This window comes from Salvelinus sp. IW2-2015, linkage group LG6.1 (genome assembly GCF_002910315.2).
Source record: "Salvelinus sp. IW2-2015 linkage group LG6.1, ASM291031v2, whole genome shotgun sequence".
Classification (NCBI taxonomy): domain Eukaryota; kingdom Metazoa; phylum Chordata; class Actinopteri; order Salmoniformes; family Salmonidae; genus Salvelinus; species Salvelinus sp. IW2-2015.
This window is the reverse complement of record NC_036845.1, coordinates 15,000,646-15,016,699: the sequence shown is the minus strand read 5'-3', so window position 1 is coordinate 15,016,699 and position 16,054 is coordinate 15,000,646. Positions and strand designations below refer to the sequence as shown.

The 16,054-nt window shown below is 43.6% G+C and overlaps 1 pseudogene; it reads right to left on the bottom strand.

The window, feature by feature from the left end:
* Positions 1-4,032: 4,032 nt before the first annotated feature.
* Positions 4,033-16,054, bottom strand: part of LOC111965175 (myelin-associated glycoprotein-like) — a 14,753-nt pseudogene continuing 2,731 nt past the window's right edge.

Below are 16,054 nucleotides of genomic sequence, written 5' to 3'. Positions count from 1 at the left end.
TACCGCCCCAACAGACTCACAGATGATGCGATCTCTATTGCACTCCACACTGCCCTTTCACACATTGACAAAAGGAACACCTATGTGAGAATGCTATTCATTGACTACAGCTCAGCGTTTCACACCATAGTGCCTCAAAGCTCATCACTAAGCTAAGGACCCTGGGACTAAACACCTCCCTCTGCAACTGGATCCTGAACTTCCTGATGGGCTGCCTCCAGGTGGTAAGGGTAGGTAACAACACATCCGCCATGCTGATCCTCAACACGGGGGCCCCTCAGGGGTGCGTGCTCAGTCCCCTCCTGTACTCCCTGTCCACTCATATCTGCATGGCCAGGCACAACTCCATCACCATCATTAAGTTTGCTGATGACACAACAGTGGCAGGCTTCATCACCGACAACGATGTGACAGATTAGAGGGAGGAGGTCAGAGACCTGGCCATGTGGTGCCAGGACAACAACCTCTCCCTCAACGTGATCAAGACAAAGCAGATGATTATGGACTACAGGAAAAGGAGGACCAAGCACACACCCATTATCATCGACTGGGCTGTAGTGGAGCAGGTTTAAATCTTCAAGTTCCTTGGTGTCCTCATAACCAACAAACTAACACGATCCAAGCACACCAAGTCAGTCGTGAAGAGGGCACGACAAAACCTATTTCCCCTCAGAAGACTGAAAAGATCCTCAGATCCTCAAAAGGTTATACAGCTGCACCATCAAGATCATCTTAACTGGTTGCATCACTGCCTGGTAGGGCAACTGCTTGGCCTCCGACCGCAAGGCACTACAGAGGGTAGTGCGTACGGCCCAGTACATCACTGGGGCAAAGCATCCTGCCATCCAGTACCTCTATACCAGGCAGTATCAGAGGAAGGCCCTAAAAATTGTCAATGACTCTAGCCACCTTAGTCATAGACTGTTCTCTCTGCTACCGCACTGCAAGCGGTACCGGAGTGCCAATCTAGGTCCAAGAGGCTTTTAAACAGCTACTTCTCTCTGTTTATTATCTATGCATAGTCACTTTAATAACTCTACCTACATGTACATATTACCTCGACTAACCGGTGCCCCCGCACATTGACTCTGTACTGGTACCCCCTGTATATATTCTCGCTATTGTTATTTTACTGCTGCTCTTTAATTATTTGTTACATTTATTTCTTATTTTTGTAGGTATTTTTCTAAAAACTGCGCTTTTGGTTAAGGGCTTGTAATCATTTCAGTGTAAGGTCCCATGTGACAACTAACATTTTATTTGAACAAAGTACTGAGTAAAGGGTCTGAATGTAATTTAATGTACATTAATGTACATTTACATTTTCCAAAATTTCTAGAAACCTGTTTTTGTTTTGTCAGTATGGGGTATAGTGTGTAGACTGATGAAAAAAAACTATTTTATATATTTTAGAATAAGGCTGTAATGTACAAAATGTGGAAAAAGTCAAGGGGTCTGAAAACTTTCCGAATGCACTGTATATGTTGTTTATACTCAGTTATTGCAGAGTTTAATAAACTATAGTTTTATAAAATCACCTCTTTATAAAACACATTGTTTCATGATTCGGACTAGGCCCCTTAGTTCCAGTGAAGGGAAATCTTGAGGCTACGGCATACAATGACATTCTAGACGATTCTGTGCTTCCATCTTTGTGGCAACAGTTTGGGGAAGGCCTTTTCCTGTTTCAGCATGACAATGCCCCCGTGCACAATGCCCCCGTGCGAGGTCCAAATAGAAATGATTTGTCGAGATCGGTGTGGAAGAACTTTACTAGCCTGCACAGAGCCCTGACCCTCAACCCCATCGAACACCTTTGGGATGAATTGGAACGCCGACTGTGAAACAGGCCGAATCTCCCAACATCAGTGCCCGTGGCTGAATGGAAGCAATCCCCGATGCAATGTTCCAAAATCTAGTAAAAAGCCTTCCCAGAAGTGGAGGCTGTTGTGGAGGCTGTTACAGCAGCAAAAGGGGGACCAACTCCATACTGATTCCCATGATTTTGGAATGAGACGTTTGATGAGCAGGTGTCCACTTACTTTTGGTCATGTAGTGTATTGTCAGTCACCACATTTCCATCCACAATGTTTATGCTGGTAAAGTCATACCGTTTAAAAAAATAATAATGCCAACTGTGATGGAACCAGGAAGTTTCGATGATACAATTTTATAAATGCAGACAGATCATTTGTTCAACATGGTGGGATATCTTTGTGTCGGTAAAAATGTATTATGCGAGAAATAGCAGTGGAAAATCATGCACTGATTATTTCTGCAGCAAGTCAGTTTGGTGGAAACGTGTACATTTTATTCCGCATGAAAATCTGTCGCCAATTGGATGGAAACCTGGCTAGTGGGGGAAAGAGTAGAGCTAAAGTAGAATAGTGTTGGACCAATTAAAAAAAGTGTTTTCCTACCAATTCATTTTTTTACACTTCCCATAGATATCCCTGGGTCAGAGAAGAGTGACGTTGCAGTCTATCCCTTGATAATTGTTGGTCTGTTCCTCAGCCTTATTAATGTGGCCCTCCTTGTCTATCTGACCAGTGCTTGTAAATGGTAAGACAACATTACAATCCCACAGTTTCATACATGGGGACATATGGCATAAGGTCAGGTGCCAATGAAATGCTTATCACTGTTATATTTAGATTTTTTTATCAATAAGTTATGCAAGGTAGGACTGTCTGAGCGAGGTAAATTATAATCAAGGAAAACTTTAAGCTCCGTTTGGCTAACTGAAATTTGCAACCAGAGAATGTAGCCTAGCGGTTAGAGAGGCGAACCAGCAACCGGAGGGTTTCCGGTTCGAATTCCAGATCTGATGAGGAAAAAGTCTGGTGTGAAGTGAGCTGGCAACTGGAGGGTTGCTGGTATCAAATATTTGATGCCATTGCGTGCCCTTGACCAACCCCCCACAACAGCACCCAGTGGCAGGTTAGTGTTTTTGGCCTGAATCTCATTCTCGAGGCAGCTCTGCAGAGTGGTCACCAGCTGAAATGGCCAAAAGTAATAAAATGTGATTTTAAACCGACTTAACCCTAACGTTAACCACACAGCTAACCCTAATGCTTAACCTAACCTTAAATTAAGACTACAAATCTTTGCCGCTGACCCATCTAGCGAAATTCACTCCATTCTGTAAATGTCAACCTGCCGCAAAGTGTGGCATCCCCCCACATCTCTCCAAAATATTTCTGTATGTGTATGTATGTGTGTCTTTCGGAGGGTTTGGGTTAAAAGAGGAAGTCAAATTTCGGTTAGACCTTGTGTGCAACTGACCAATAAAGTGATATTAATCTTAATAAAGAGGTTGCAACATACTGTACAGTAGCTGTTCCCTTTATGCTACTACTTTCAGTACTGAAGAAATTGGCTCTAAAATCATGTCAGTTAACATTGTTTCTGTGACTTAAATAGCAAAAAGGTGAACAGAAGATAGTACCTACATCTCATTGGACAAAGCAAACATGTCTCCCGAATATGACCTCATCACCCCAAATCCCCAATGATCCTCTGCTTGTGATAAACTTCTATTTTATTTTAGCATTTGGTTCAGAGGCTTGATTTAGCTTTTTTATTTCAATTCCAATTATTTTCTATTGCAATACGTTGTTTTTTTTGTTTTTTGTTTTTTACCCCTGAAAGCATTTTTATGTGAATTAATTCAACCACTTTTTCAGAATAATGTCACAGGATTTTTGCACAAAAAAAAAATCTATTATAAACGAATTGTGTAGTATTTTATGTAAAAGCACATAAGGAAGCTACCCGTTTTTATCTTCCTCATGTTCAACTATGTTGCAAATATTATCAAGTGAAATGGAAATGGTTTAAAATAAAGCTTTGTGTGATGTAGCTACTGCAAACAATGAGGGGTGGTGTGGGGGGAATAACCCGTTACATACTGTATCAATAAAGTAATACTAATACATGGAGATATAGAATGTATTCAGGGTGTATTTTCCATACTGTTTTGGGTATGAGAGAACAGATAAACTATATAGACAACAAACTGAACCAGTCACATTCTCTGTTGTTTACATTATTTATTTGTTGTTTGGAACCAAAGAAAGATGGCTTTGCTTGAGGCGGGACAGACTTGTAAAATAAAGAGAATGATCAAACATCATCACAGAGCTCTTATTGTCATTAAGTAATAACAGTGCTAATTTGCAGAAGGATTGCAGAATTCTGATCGGAATTATTGTGTCAAAGATATAAAAAAAAATCATCACAATAATAATAATGAACACCACAAAGTAAAGAAAGTACAAATCTGCTTTACAACACACTATGTGACAAACAAATTAGATAAGACATGAACAACGCTTCTCCATTTTGTTCCCAGGTTCAGAAAGAAATAAACCTCCCATGAGGCGTTCAAGAGAACTGACGACAGTAAGTGTTACTAAACGGATGTCCATATTGGCGTGTCTCAATGTTGGGTAACACATCTTGAACGCTCTGCCATTAGGTCTAGTGACTTAACCATGTCAGAGCAATTACATAAAATATGTTATTAACAGTCATGACAACTGACATAAGCTTGACACTGTCATGGCACAAATCTTTGCTTCAGTCAGTTTATTGGCGTAGCATACCGCTAGCCAACTCATTTACATAAATACCAATTTGTGTCATGACAGTGTAAAGGGTTGTCAGTATTTTGACATCAGTTTTCATGACCGAAAATGACATGTGTTATGTTATGACAGCATTATGTCACCCTTAGGACAGAGAATTAAAGTGTTACTGAACCTATAACCGACTTGCCTGTGTAAACCATTGTTGTAAAAGTGAGCATGTACATACCGTAGTGTATTTACACATATGGCTGACAGCATAATAGTCATGCAGGGTATTTATTTACATAATGTATACTGGTATCCTTTTACCCATCCATATGCAGCGTATTAATATTGTATTAACAGTCATTGTTATCTAGTGTTGCCATTAGTGAGCTTGGAGATTACATTACATGAGTTGATCAATTATATTTGAATAGCACAACCAACTGGTATAACAGCTTCAATGATGTGCCACTCAAATGCCTCATCTGATCCAACCCTATAGGATTATTCATCGATTTCACACTTCACAACCATTGAAGAAGACATTTTGTGGGAAGCGGTCTCAGGTAAAGTGATCTTTTGAAACAGCCACAGTGATCAGTGTTCGCTGATCTTTCAGCACTGTTTACATACACACACACATTGTCTCAACGAGATACATTTTTGGCCTGCTGTGCGAGTGTTACAGTGGAGTCATGTATGCCAGATTGATCCAAAAATTTATTCTAACCCATTGGTTCCCATTTAAGGATAAGTTAACACTTCCCCTTAGCAAAACAGAGAAATCGTCCAAAAATTCTAGTAATTGAATCATGGGCAACGGCATAAATAGAACATTCTGTTACCCCGGCATATTTCCTCAAGAGCAAAACACAATGCAATCAGTGCTTATAATGCATAAAAACAAAAAAATCAGGCCACTTCTTGCACGAGCAGAACCTTGTGTTCGACGCCCGACAACCCTCTAAGAGTATCCATCTTCTCTCTTTATATAAAATCAAAGAAATATTCATTTCTCATCATCATCAAAAGCCACGGAGTCACAGCACACATCACTATTGAACTATATGTGGGAACAGAATATGTGAGAAGAAGATGACTGGCTTCAATTGGATGTGTACCAGGCCTGACGTTTGTTGAACACTGGTCAGTGTTGACAACCACTGGATCAGGAAGAGAGAAGAGATCCCTCATTTCCTCCAGATCCAGGGTCAGAAATAGAGATAAGAAAAGAAAAAGCACAAAACACACCCCTTTCCCTGACACTTCGACTGGCAGCGGACACAGTGGAGAAGAACTATAATGGACGGATCTAGACAGTTAGTCTGGTATCCAAACTGATTGCGCTGCGTTTAACAGGAAAACGGGTGAGCGCAGCGTTCAATCTGGTTTAACCAGGCTAGCTATGAGTATGATATACGGTGACATACAGAAGGGGAGCCCCAGAAAAGCAATGCCAACAATTAACGGTGTAGAGATGGAAATAGCAACATTGAATCTAGATGATACAGTACAGTACAGTAACTAACACATTGCGCCTGTTGTGAGGGAATTGTTTGACTATGAACAATAGAGTAAGAGCTGGGAGACCGACAGCTGCTGATAATACAAAGATCATTTTACATTGTCCACTGGGCCGTGTTCTGACCCTGCAAGTAGCTACCAGCAGTCCTGGGTGGCGAGATGTAACTGGGGTTCCCCCTGGAGGCTTGGGGGTCGACTAACGGGGACGTCATTTGAGATGATTCAGGGACGGGCGGAGATGATGGGGGTTCTTGGTGTGATGGTGAAGGTTGGTGATGGTGTCTACGGGGGAGGGGGGAAGACGTTTGAAGAGGGGGCGAATGACGTGAGGAGGGGGGCAACAACATGGCTGCCACTGTGTCCCGCGGTGACGATGGGTCAGGGAAGGATCGCGATTCATTTGGCCTTGATCTCGGTGTAGTCGCTGCCGTCATCCCCCCTCCCTGAGGCCCCCCCATCCCTGGAGCGCCCCCCCAGAAACTGCAGGGCGGCGTAGTTCAGCTCTTGCCTCTCCAGGTCTGCCATAGAGCCCACAGGTTGATAATCCCCGTCTTCTCCCTGTTGAAGGTACGGAAAGAGAGAAGGCCCATTCAGAATCACAGGTTATATCAGCACAGTGCCATTGACACCTCAGAACATTCAGAGTATAAAGGGATAACATGACAGACATTGAGAGAGGAGAAGGGAGGGTTTGTAGTTATTGGCGAGCAGAGGCGTAAAACAAGGAGATTGAGGCGGTTTAGCATATCCTGTTAGTATCGAGGCAGCCGTGCAACAGTAGTCGTGGATATCAAAGGCAATACAGCACATGGAAGCTGATCTCAGACAGCAGACGACTGTGGGCCAGATCTGGTTGTTTTGTGACACATACAATGTGGCTCAGTTCTGGCACCACAATGAGTCATATGGCCCAGATCTGGTCCGAATGTAGGAGATGCAAACTGGGGGAGGGTTGGCACTTTGCTTATGGGCCATCTCTGGCTTGAGTTATGTGGCCCTAACAACTTCCCATAGTTACTTTTGGTCTGAATGTGGGCCACATTGCCAGGCAAGGTCTGGACATTTCATGCTACAGATCCACTTCAGGACCGTAACACCAACCACACCAAGTGGTTAACTGGGTAAAATGGTAAGTCGTAATATTGTAGATTAGAGCCAAATTTGGGCCATCGTATAATTTTGCTGTCTGTGATGTGTGAGGGATGCTGTCTACCACTGGGACTTGGAGTTGGGATTGGGGCTGGGTTGTTTAGGAACCTTACCGTGCTCTCCTCTAGAATGGAGTTAAACTTTGAGCCCAGAAGCTCTGTCTTAAGCTGTGCAAGAGTAAGGGAAGAGAAAACAGAGACAGAAGAACGCAGAGAAGCGATGAAGCAGAAAACAGTGGTTTGGAGAGGCTATGGTCGCAGCTACACCAGTGGTACTGTGAAAGATAGCTATAGTGGTACTGGGATTCTCAGGCTAGGCCAGTAGTTGGCTGGGGAAGTTTACATTTTCTCTTTAACATAAGAGGTCATATAGGTTTTTGATTATTTATGAGTATCTCAACAGAATGAACCTGACTTTACATCAAAAATAGGACATGAATTGAACTATACTATTGAATAGTATAGTTTCAGTATCAGCAACGGGAAAGCTATCATTCTCCCGTTTAAGACAGATCTGAGAATGGTCATTATCATCATTATAGTCATCATCATCAACATGTCTCACCACTTTCTTCCTCAGACATTGTTTGTCCTTCTTGACTGTGCTGTAGTACAGCGCTGGGTTCTCCAGTTTAGAGACCAGGTCCTGCCCAGGGTTGCCATTCTCTCTGGGGGGTGGAGTTACAAGATCAGACTCGGTCTCATGGCCAATAACTCAGGGCGACACTCCAAGCCTGGGCATCCATTTTAAAACAAGGGCCTGTTTCCCAACGCAGTTAATAATCTACAGGCCTATGGTTCATGGTTGTGGTCGACGTTTATGGTTGTGGTTATTGTTTCATGGGTTTAGTTGCGGTTGAGCCGGCACCCTCTCTTGGAGCGACTTTCAGTAAAAGCTTTTGTCGGAATGTGATGTATTGGTATAATGCTGAAGCACCTTAGTGAAGTAGGCTACCGTGGCTGTATTTTTAGCATAGCAGGTCAAGGGTACAAAGCAGTATCAAAGCAGGGAATTGAGCCTGCAAACTATAGGCTACGGTTAGTCTGGCTTGCTAACCCCACTCCACCAGGCAGCCATTTTGGATCTCCATCTCAGAGGATTTCAGAAATGGGACTAGGGATGGCAAATTAATTGAACTCGCTCTGGCGTTAGCATAACTTATGACTATGATTCTCAAGTCCGTTCATCGATCAATCATTCACTCATGAATACACAGAGGTGTTTTAGAATGGATGGCTAGGCTGAAGTGTTTCCTTATCGTCAATTCAAACAGGAAATGACCTGTACCTGTAACTCGCATCGACCCCTGTCACAGTTAGTGAAGGGTGGATACTCACTTCTTGTTGTTATGGCCCACATATCTCACTGCTGCGATGATGAAGGCGATGACAGCCACTCCACCGATGGTGCCAACGATCACTGCCATCATGTACTTCTCTAACATCGGACAAGAACATCATATTGAAGACAGTGTAGAAACATAAAATACTGTTTAGCTAGGTCCTGGTACTATAACTTATTTACATTCATGATAATTCCATTGCCATACCAAGCCAATGGGGTAGCCAGTTTATGCTCTTACTTATACAGTCAATCTAGATATCATATAAAGTTACTATACTTCTCATTTCAGTTCAATCTCTCATGTATGCTTGGCTATACAACGTATGGCATTTTAATTGTATGCATTTGTTTCTGTGTTTAACCATAAACCTGAACTTGTGTACTCACTCTCCTGCTGTAACTCCAGATGAAAGCTCTCCGACCCGTATATGTTGCTAATGCTGCAGTGCACATTGACAGCACCGTTGCCCAAGCGCTCACCCTTCTCCCGTAGTTTTATCATGCCCGTGGACGTGTGGCCGTCCGTGTGCGTGTAGTAGTTGTAGCGGCCGTCCGTGTCGTTGATGGTGATGTTCTTGTCGGGGAGGTAGAACTCGATGATGGGCTCAGGGTTACCCGTAGCCATGCAAACACACTGGACTCCCTCCCTCACCACCGTGCACTTGGACTCTTCCAGAAGGACAGGGGCATCTAAAGAGAGGGTGGAGGTAGGGGTATGACTGACATGTAGAGTGGGATGGCATGGTGTAGCGTGGTGTAATGTAGGTGGTACAATACGATATGATACCATATGTTATGATTCCACATGACATGATGACCCACTCACATTCCACAGTGATGTTGAGGGAGCTGCTGGCTCGTCCGTGTTCGTTCTCTGCCAGGCAGCGGTACTGTCCGTCTCCCTGAGGGGTGAGCTCCAGAAGCTCCAGCACAGACACCTCCTCGGCCGTGATGGTGCCCACCAGTTCCCCGTCCTTCACCCAGGTGAGGGTGGGTGCGGGATTGCCTTTGGTGCTACATTGCAGGGAGATGGAGGAACCTTCCAAAATGGTCAGGGAGCCGTTTACCACTGGCTCACTGGGAGGGTCTGCAGGGAGGATAGAGAGGGGATGAAAGGTAGAGTTATATGAGGAGAAAGAAAGGAGTTAGAATGTTTTACTGTGTATAAACAAGAGCAAGAAGCTATGGGCCAGGTTTATCACATGACTAATACATCGTTATATATATTGCGTGTCACTACTTCACAGGAGAGGCATTTGACTGCAAACATTTCATTTTTTTCATCAAAATAAGTTTTGGGGTAGAAATGCCTTCTGGATCATGTGAACTTTCATGTGCCTTAATAACAAACATGTATGCCATCTGTAAATATGAATACAATTGTTAAATTACGAGCCTAGTTGGTTTAGCCACGGATAAAGTCAGGAACCTTCCCACTAGCCATGATTCGCTGAGATAATGGATGGGCTGGACAGGCTGAGATAATGGATGGGCTGGACATGCCGAGAGATGAGTTCGGATTGGTCTGCCATATAGCATGCTTCTGTCTATAATGAGCTGCTCAGTATGTCTAGGTAATCCTTTTTTACGCAGATTTTTTGGGGAAAGATAGTTTTCCACTTTCTGGAGGACTGAGTTTTGAAATCAGTGGAATTCCCGGTGGAAGCAGAGTATGATAGCTAAGGAGATGGAGAACATTCAGGCGTTTGATAGCAAATGCGGAGGGAGTCAAAAAGAAAACACAGAAGTCTGTTGTGTAAAACACCTGTCTCTGGATTACATCTTCAAAACTAAGGGCAACCATGTCATCCGTGACAGAGAGGGAGAAGCGTTCATCCATGTACTGTATACAGGTAAGAGAGTATAGCTAGCTACATTTTCAGATATTATACATTTCTAATTTTGTCAGAAAGTCGTTTTCATTGCAAGTTAAAGCGTACTGTTAGCTGTGTAGTAATATTATTCGTATCTCAGAGCCATTTGCTAGTTTAGCTACCTGTAGATTCATGCAGGGTACTAATGCTATGAGTTTGGATAATGTTTCATTGTTTAGCTAGCTAGCTAGATGTCTAAACAAAAGACTCCACTATGCAAGTAACCATTTCACTGTACAGTTTACACCTTCTGTATCCTTTGATTTACTTTGATTTTATTTGATAAAGTGTGTGTTTACCAGAGACTGTAAGGTGAAGAACAGCATGAACTGCACCAAAGTCAGATATAACGTTAGACCAACGAGACAGTGTCCAAGTTCTAAAATTCTCTGGTAGAATGCCCTGCTTTTACACTCACAACCACAAGCTATTTTCTGTAATTAGCGAACCCGTTAACTTGTAAATAATGATCTTGTTGTGAGTTTATTTTCCTGGAATAATTAATTGATAACTGTTTACAGACATGTTGATAAACCAGCCTTTAGTCTTGAAATCTTGTTTAGTACATGACCATACTCACTGTTTAGCACATTGCCTCACATGTGAATCCTTAAAGAGATGGGTGGGGCTATGTCTTAAGAGGGTGTGAACAATGCTTAATGAGTGTAGACAAAGAAGAGCTCTCCAGTAGGTCTACCAAAACATTCAAGTGTCATTTTCTTAAAAGTGGGGTTACAAGTTTATCAACTTTTAAAGCAGAATTACTTTCCCATTGTTCCTCATCTGCAGTGTGTGATATACTATTTTCTAGCTCTGAGTCTTTACTTTTCGGTCGGTCACATATCTCACTGCAAATGACATAAACTAAAATGTCAGCTTGGTTGACATACTGTATAACTACAATGGTTAAATGTAACTATTTTTGATTATTCCAGAAACACCATGTTGCACAATGACACTTACACAAGACGGCCAGGTACATGGATGCGTTCATGACGCCATAGACATTTTCCCCCACACAGGTGTAGATGCCCTCCTCAGAGGGGGTTAAGTCCTCCAGGGAGAGCGAGGTGTTGGAAGCCGTGTCCCACCGCAGCTCCTGGTCCCCAAACAGCCAGGAGATCCTGGGAGGAGGGTTACTGTCCACCTCGCAGTGCAGCGTTACCGAGCTGCCCTCCATCACCTCCGCAGACACGTTCACCCACACCGAGCGAGGGGCATCTGGGGTGAGAGGAAGGGGAAGGTGGGGTTAGACTTGTAAAAGTGACAAGTGTATAACCTGGTTAAACCCGACCCAACACTGCACTCAACATTGTTTCAAAGAAAAACAAAAGGTGAAATGTAGAAAAACAGGTTTGGATGCCAGGCTAACATACCCAATGCGTACCATGTCACAATCATGCAATATATTTCTAAATCATGTTACTATCCTTCTACTTTAGATGAAGAATAATGGATGACTGTAGATATTGACAATGGTTCTACAATGTGTATATCAGAAATACAGTGGGGAGAACAAGTATTTGATACACTGCCGATTTTGCAGGTTTTCCTACTTACAAAGCATGTAGAGGTCTGTAATTTTCATCATAGGTACACTTCAACTGTGAGAGACCGGGAATCTTAAAACAAAATCAGAGAAATCACATTGTATGATTTTTATAGTAATTCATTTGCATTTTATTGCATGCATAAGTATTTGATCACCTACCAACCAGTAAGAATTCCGGCTCTCACAGACCTGTTAGTTTTTCTTTAAGAAGCCCTCCTGTTCTCCACTCATTACCTGTATTAACTGCACCTGTTTGAACTCGTTACCTGTATAAAAGACACCTGTCCACACACTCAATCAAAACAGACTCCAACCTCTCCACAATGGCCAAGACAGAGAGCTGTGTAAGGACATCAGGATAAATTGTAGACCTGTACAAGGCTGGATGGGCACTACAGGACATAGCCAACAGCTTGGTGAGAAGGCAACAACTGTTGGCACAAATATTAGAAAATGGAAGAAGTTCAAGATGCGGTCAATCACCCTCGGTCTGGGGCTCCTCACAAGATATCACCTCTGGGGGCATCAATGATCATGAGGAATGTGAGGGATCAGCCCAGAACTACACGGAAGGACCTGGTCAATGACCTGAAGAGAGCCTGGGACCACAGTCTCAAAGAAAACCATTAGTAACACACTACGCCGTCATGGATTAAAATCCTGCCAGCGCACGCAAGTCCCCCTGCTCAAGCCAGCGCATGTCCAGGCGCCGTCTGAAGTTTGCCAATGACCATCTGGATGATCCAGAGGAGGAATGGGGAAGGTCATGTGGTCTGATGAGACAAAAAATTAGCTTTTTGCTCTAAACTCCACTCGCCGTGTTTGGAGGAATTAGAAGGATGAGTACAACCCAAAGAACACCATCCCAACCGTGAAGCATGGAGGTGGAAACATCATTCTTTGGGGATGCTTTCTGCAAAGGGACAGGACGACTGCACCGTATTGAGGGGAGGATGGATGGGGCCATGTATCGCCGATCTTGACCAACAACCTCCTTCCCTCAGTAAAGGCATTGAAGATGGGTCGTGGCTGGGTCTTCCAGCATGACAACGACCCGAAACACACAGCCAGGGCAACTAAGGAGTGGCTCCGTAAGAAGCATCTCAAGGTCCTGGAGTGGCCTAGCCAGTCTCCAGACCTGAACCCAATAGAAAATCTTTGGAGGAGCCCGAAAGTCCGTATGCCCAGCGACAGCCCCGAAACCTGAAGGATCTGGAGAAGGTCTGTATGGAGGAGTGGGCCAAAATCCTCGCTGCCAGTGTGTGCAAACCTGGGGCAAGAACTACAGGGAAACGTATGATCTCTGTAATTGCAAACTAAGGTTTCTGTACCAAATATCAGTTCTGCTTTTCTGATGTATCAAATACTTATGTCATGCAATAAAATGCAAATTAATTACTTAAAAATCATACAATGTGATTTTCTGGATTTTTGTTTAGATTCCTTCTCTCACAGTTGAAGTGTACCTATGATAAAAAATTACAGACCTCTACATGCTTTGTAAGTAGGAAAACCTGCAAAATTGTCAGTGTATCAAATACTTGTTCTCCCCACTGTATGTGTAACACTGCTCATTTACATTTGGCGTAGTCGGCAAGATTAGTTTTCCGATATTAATATAATCCCCCACATTACATAATGTGCCCTGTTGTGTCCCAATGACACGCTTCTCACAGAATTTGAGATTCAAAGCTACAGGTTTCGGTGACAACAGTCAGTTGGTCACTTACACTTGACATCCAGAGAGATGAGTCTCTCGTAGACCAGGGTGGTGGATAGTAGACCCTGCAGGCCAGCAGCTGACCGTTGTGTATGGGCCTGGGGTGAAGATGAGCGTGCTGGACAGCACGGCTGTGTTGCTCTCTTCCACGTAGTCTGAGGTATACTCGGGTTCAGGCAGGTTAATCTGTGTACATCCATTGGATCTCTGGGCTATTCTCTGGACAGTTGTCTGGAGCATAGCACGTCAACTCCAGATTCTCGTCAGCGACTATCTCCTCAGGGATGTCAATGTTGGGCTGGTCTGGGGGACAGAGACGACATAAGCGAACGAGTGAAGATTCACCAATTCACAATATTTACCCATTCTCATTAAGACTATAATAATTATAATCCCAGCTAGGGCAATCCTAGCCTGGTCCCAGATATATTTGGGCTTGCCGACTCCTACTGTCATTGTCATGCCTTGTCATGCCAAACAGTGTCCACAGTCGTTGGCAAGACAGCACAAACAGATATGGTACCAGGCAAGGGCAATCCAGCCCATAAATGTGACACATTCAATTGTAAACAATTGTAAACATAACCTCTCAGGGTCTCTCAGCAGGCTTACCCAGCACCTTGAGCTCAGAGAAGTCTGGGTAGGTGTAGATGTTTGCACCGCCCAGGTCGGCACGGAAGTAGTACCTCCCTGAGTGCTCTGTACCTATATTACTGATAAGCAGGGTGCAGTTTCTCTGTTGCAGGTCCCCAATGAGCTTGGTACGCCCTTTGTAACTTTCATGTACGATTTCTGTGCGCGTCTTGATCACCACAGGTGGGAAGAGCTGGGGGTAGGGCTGACCAAAGTACCAGATGCCGTGGGTGCCGCGGTACGGCCTGATACCAGACGGGTACATGAATGTGCAGGGGATGACCACGCAGGAGTTGGTCATGGCCGAGATGTCCCTGGGTATCCATACGTTCCACTGGCCACTGACATCTGAGGGAGGGAAGGGGGGATATGGGACGAAGATTGGAAATGGGAATATTGAGAGCGAAACTGTATACTGAATCAATGACCAATCAATCTACAGTACATCCACAGTTTCAAATGGAATCACTGAGAAAAGATGAACAGATAGAGAGAACAGAGGATGATATCATGATGTTCTCCCTGGTTGAGATGGTAAGAGCAGTGACCCTATGTGGAGGAAGCATACGGCACCACTGGCACCACTGTTTAAGTGAGAGGGACAAGTTTGAGTCAAGTTGGGCGCCAGCCAGTCATCAGAGAGCACTGGAACAGTAGGCTGATTCCCTGCTGCCATGTGTGGCAGGACCCTGTGTCTACTCTGTACCCTTATGTTTTAGTATTGTTTGCTGTAAGTTTGACACACTCTAAAAGTCAACTGGGTCAATACAGTAAAACCACCAAATCGGTTTTACAGTGCAATTGCATACAGTTGAAGTCGGAAGTTTACATCCACTTATGTTGGAGTCATTAAAGCTCGTTTTTCAACCACTCCACCAATGTCTTGTTAACAAACTATAGTTTTGGCAAGTCGGTTAGGACATGTACTGTGTTCATGACACAAGTCATTTTTCCCAACAATTGTTTACAGACAGCTTATTTCACTTATCATTCACTGTATCACAATTCCAGTGGGTCAGAAGTTTACATACACTGACTGTGCCTTCAAACAGCTTGGAGAATTCCAGAAAATGATGTCATGGCTTTAGAAGCTTCTGATAGGCTAACTGACATCATTTGAGTCAATTGGAGGTGTACCTGTGGATGTATTTCAAGGCCTACCTTCAAACTCAGTGCCTCTTTGCTTTACATCACGGGAAAATCAAAAGAAATCAGCCAAGAACTCAGATTGTTTTTTAGACCTCCACAAGTCTGGTTCATCGTTGGGAGCAATTTCCAAACGCCTGAAGGAACCACGTTCATCTGTACAAACAATAGTACACAAGTATAAACACCAATGGGACCAGGCAGTCGTCATACTGCTCAGGAAGGAGACTAGTTCTGTCTCCTAGAGATGAACGTACTTTGGTGCGAAAAGTGCAAATCAATCCCAGGACAACAGCAACGGACCTTGTGAAGATGCTGGAGGAAACAGGTACAAAAGTATCTATATCCACAGTAAAACGAGTCCTATATCAACATAACCTGAAAGGTCGCTCAGCAAGGAAGAAGCCACTGCTCCAAAACCACCATAAAAAAGCCAGACTACGGTTTGCAACTGCACATGGGGACAAAGATCGTACTTTTTGGAGAAATGTCCTCTGGTCTGATGAAACAAAAATAGAACTGTTTGGCCATAATG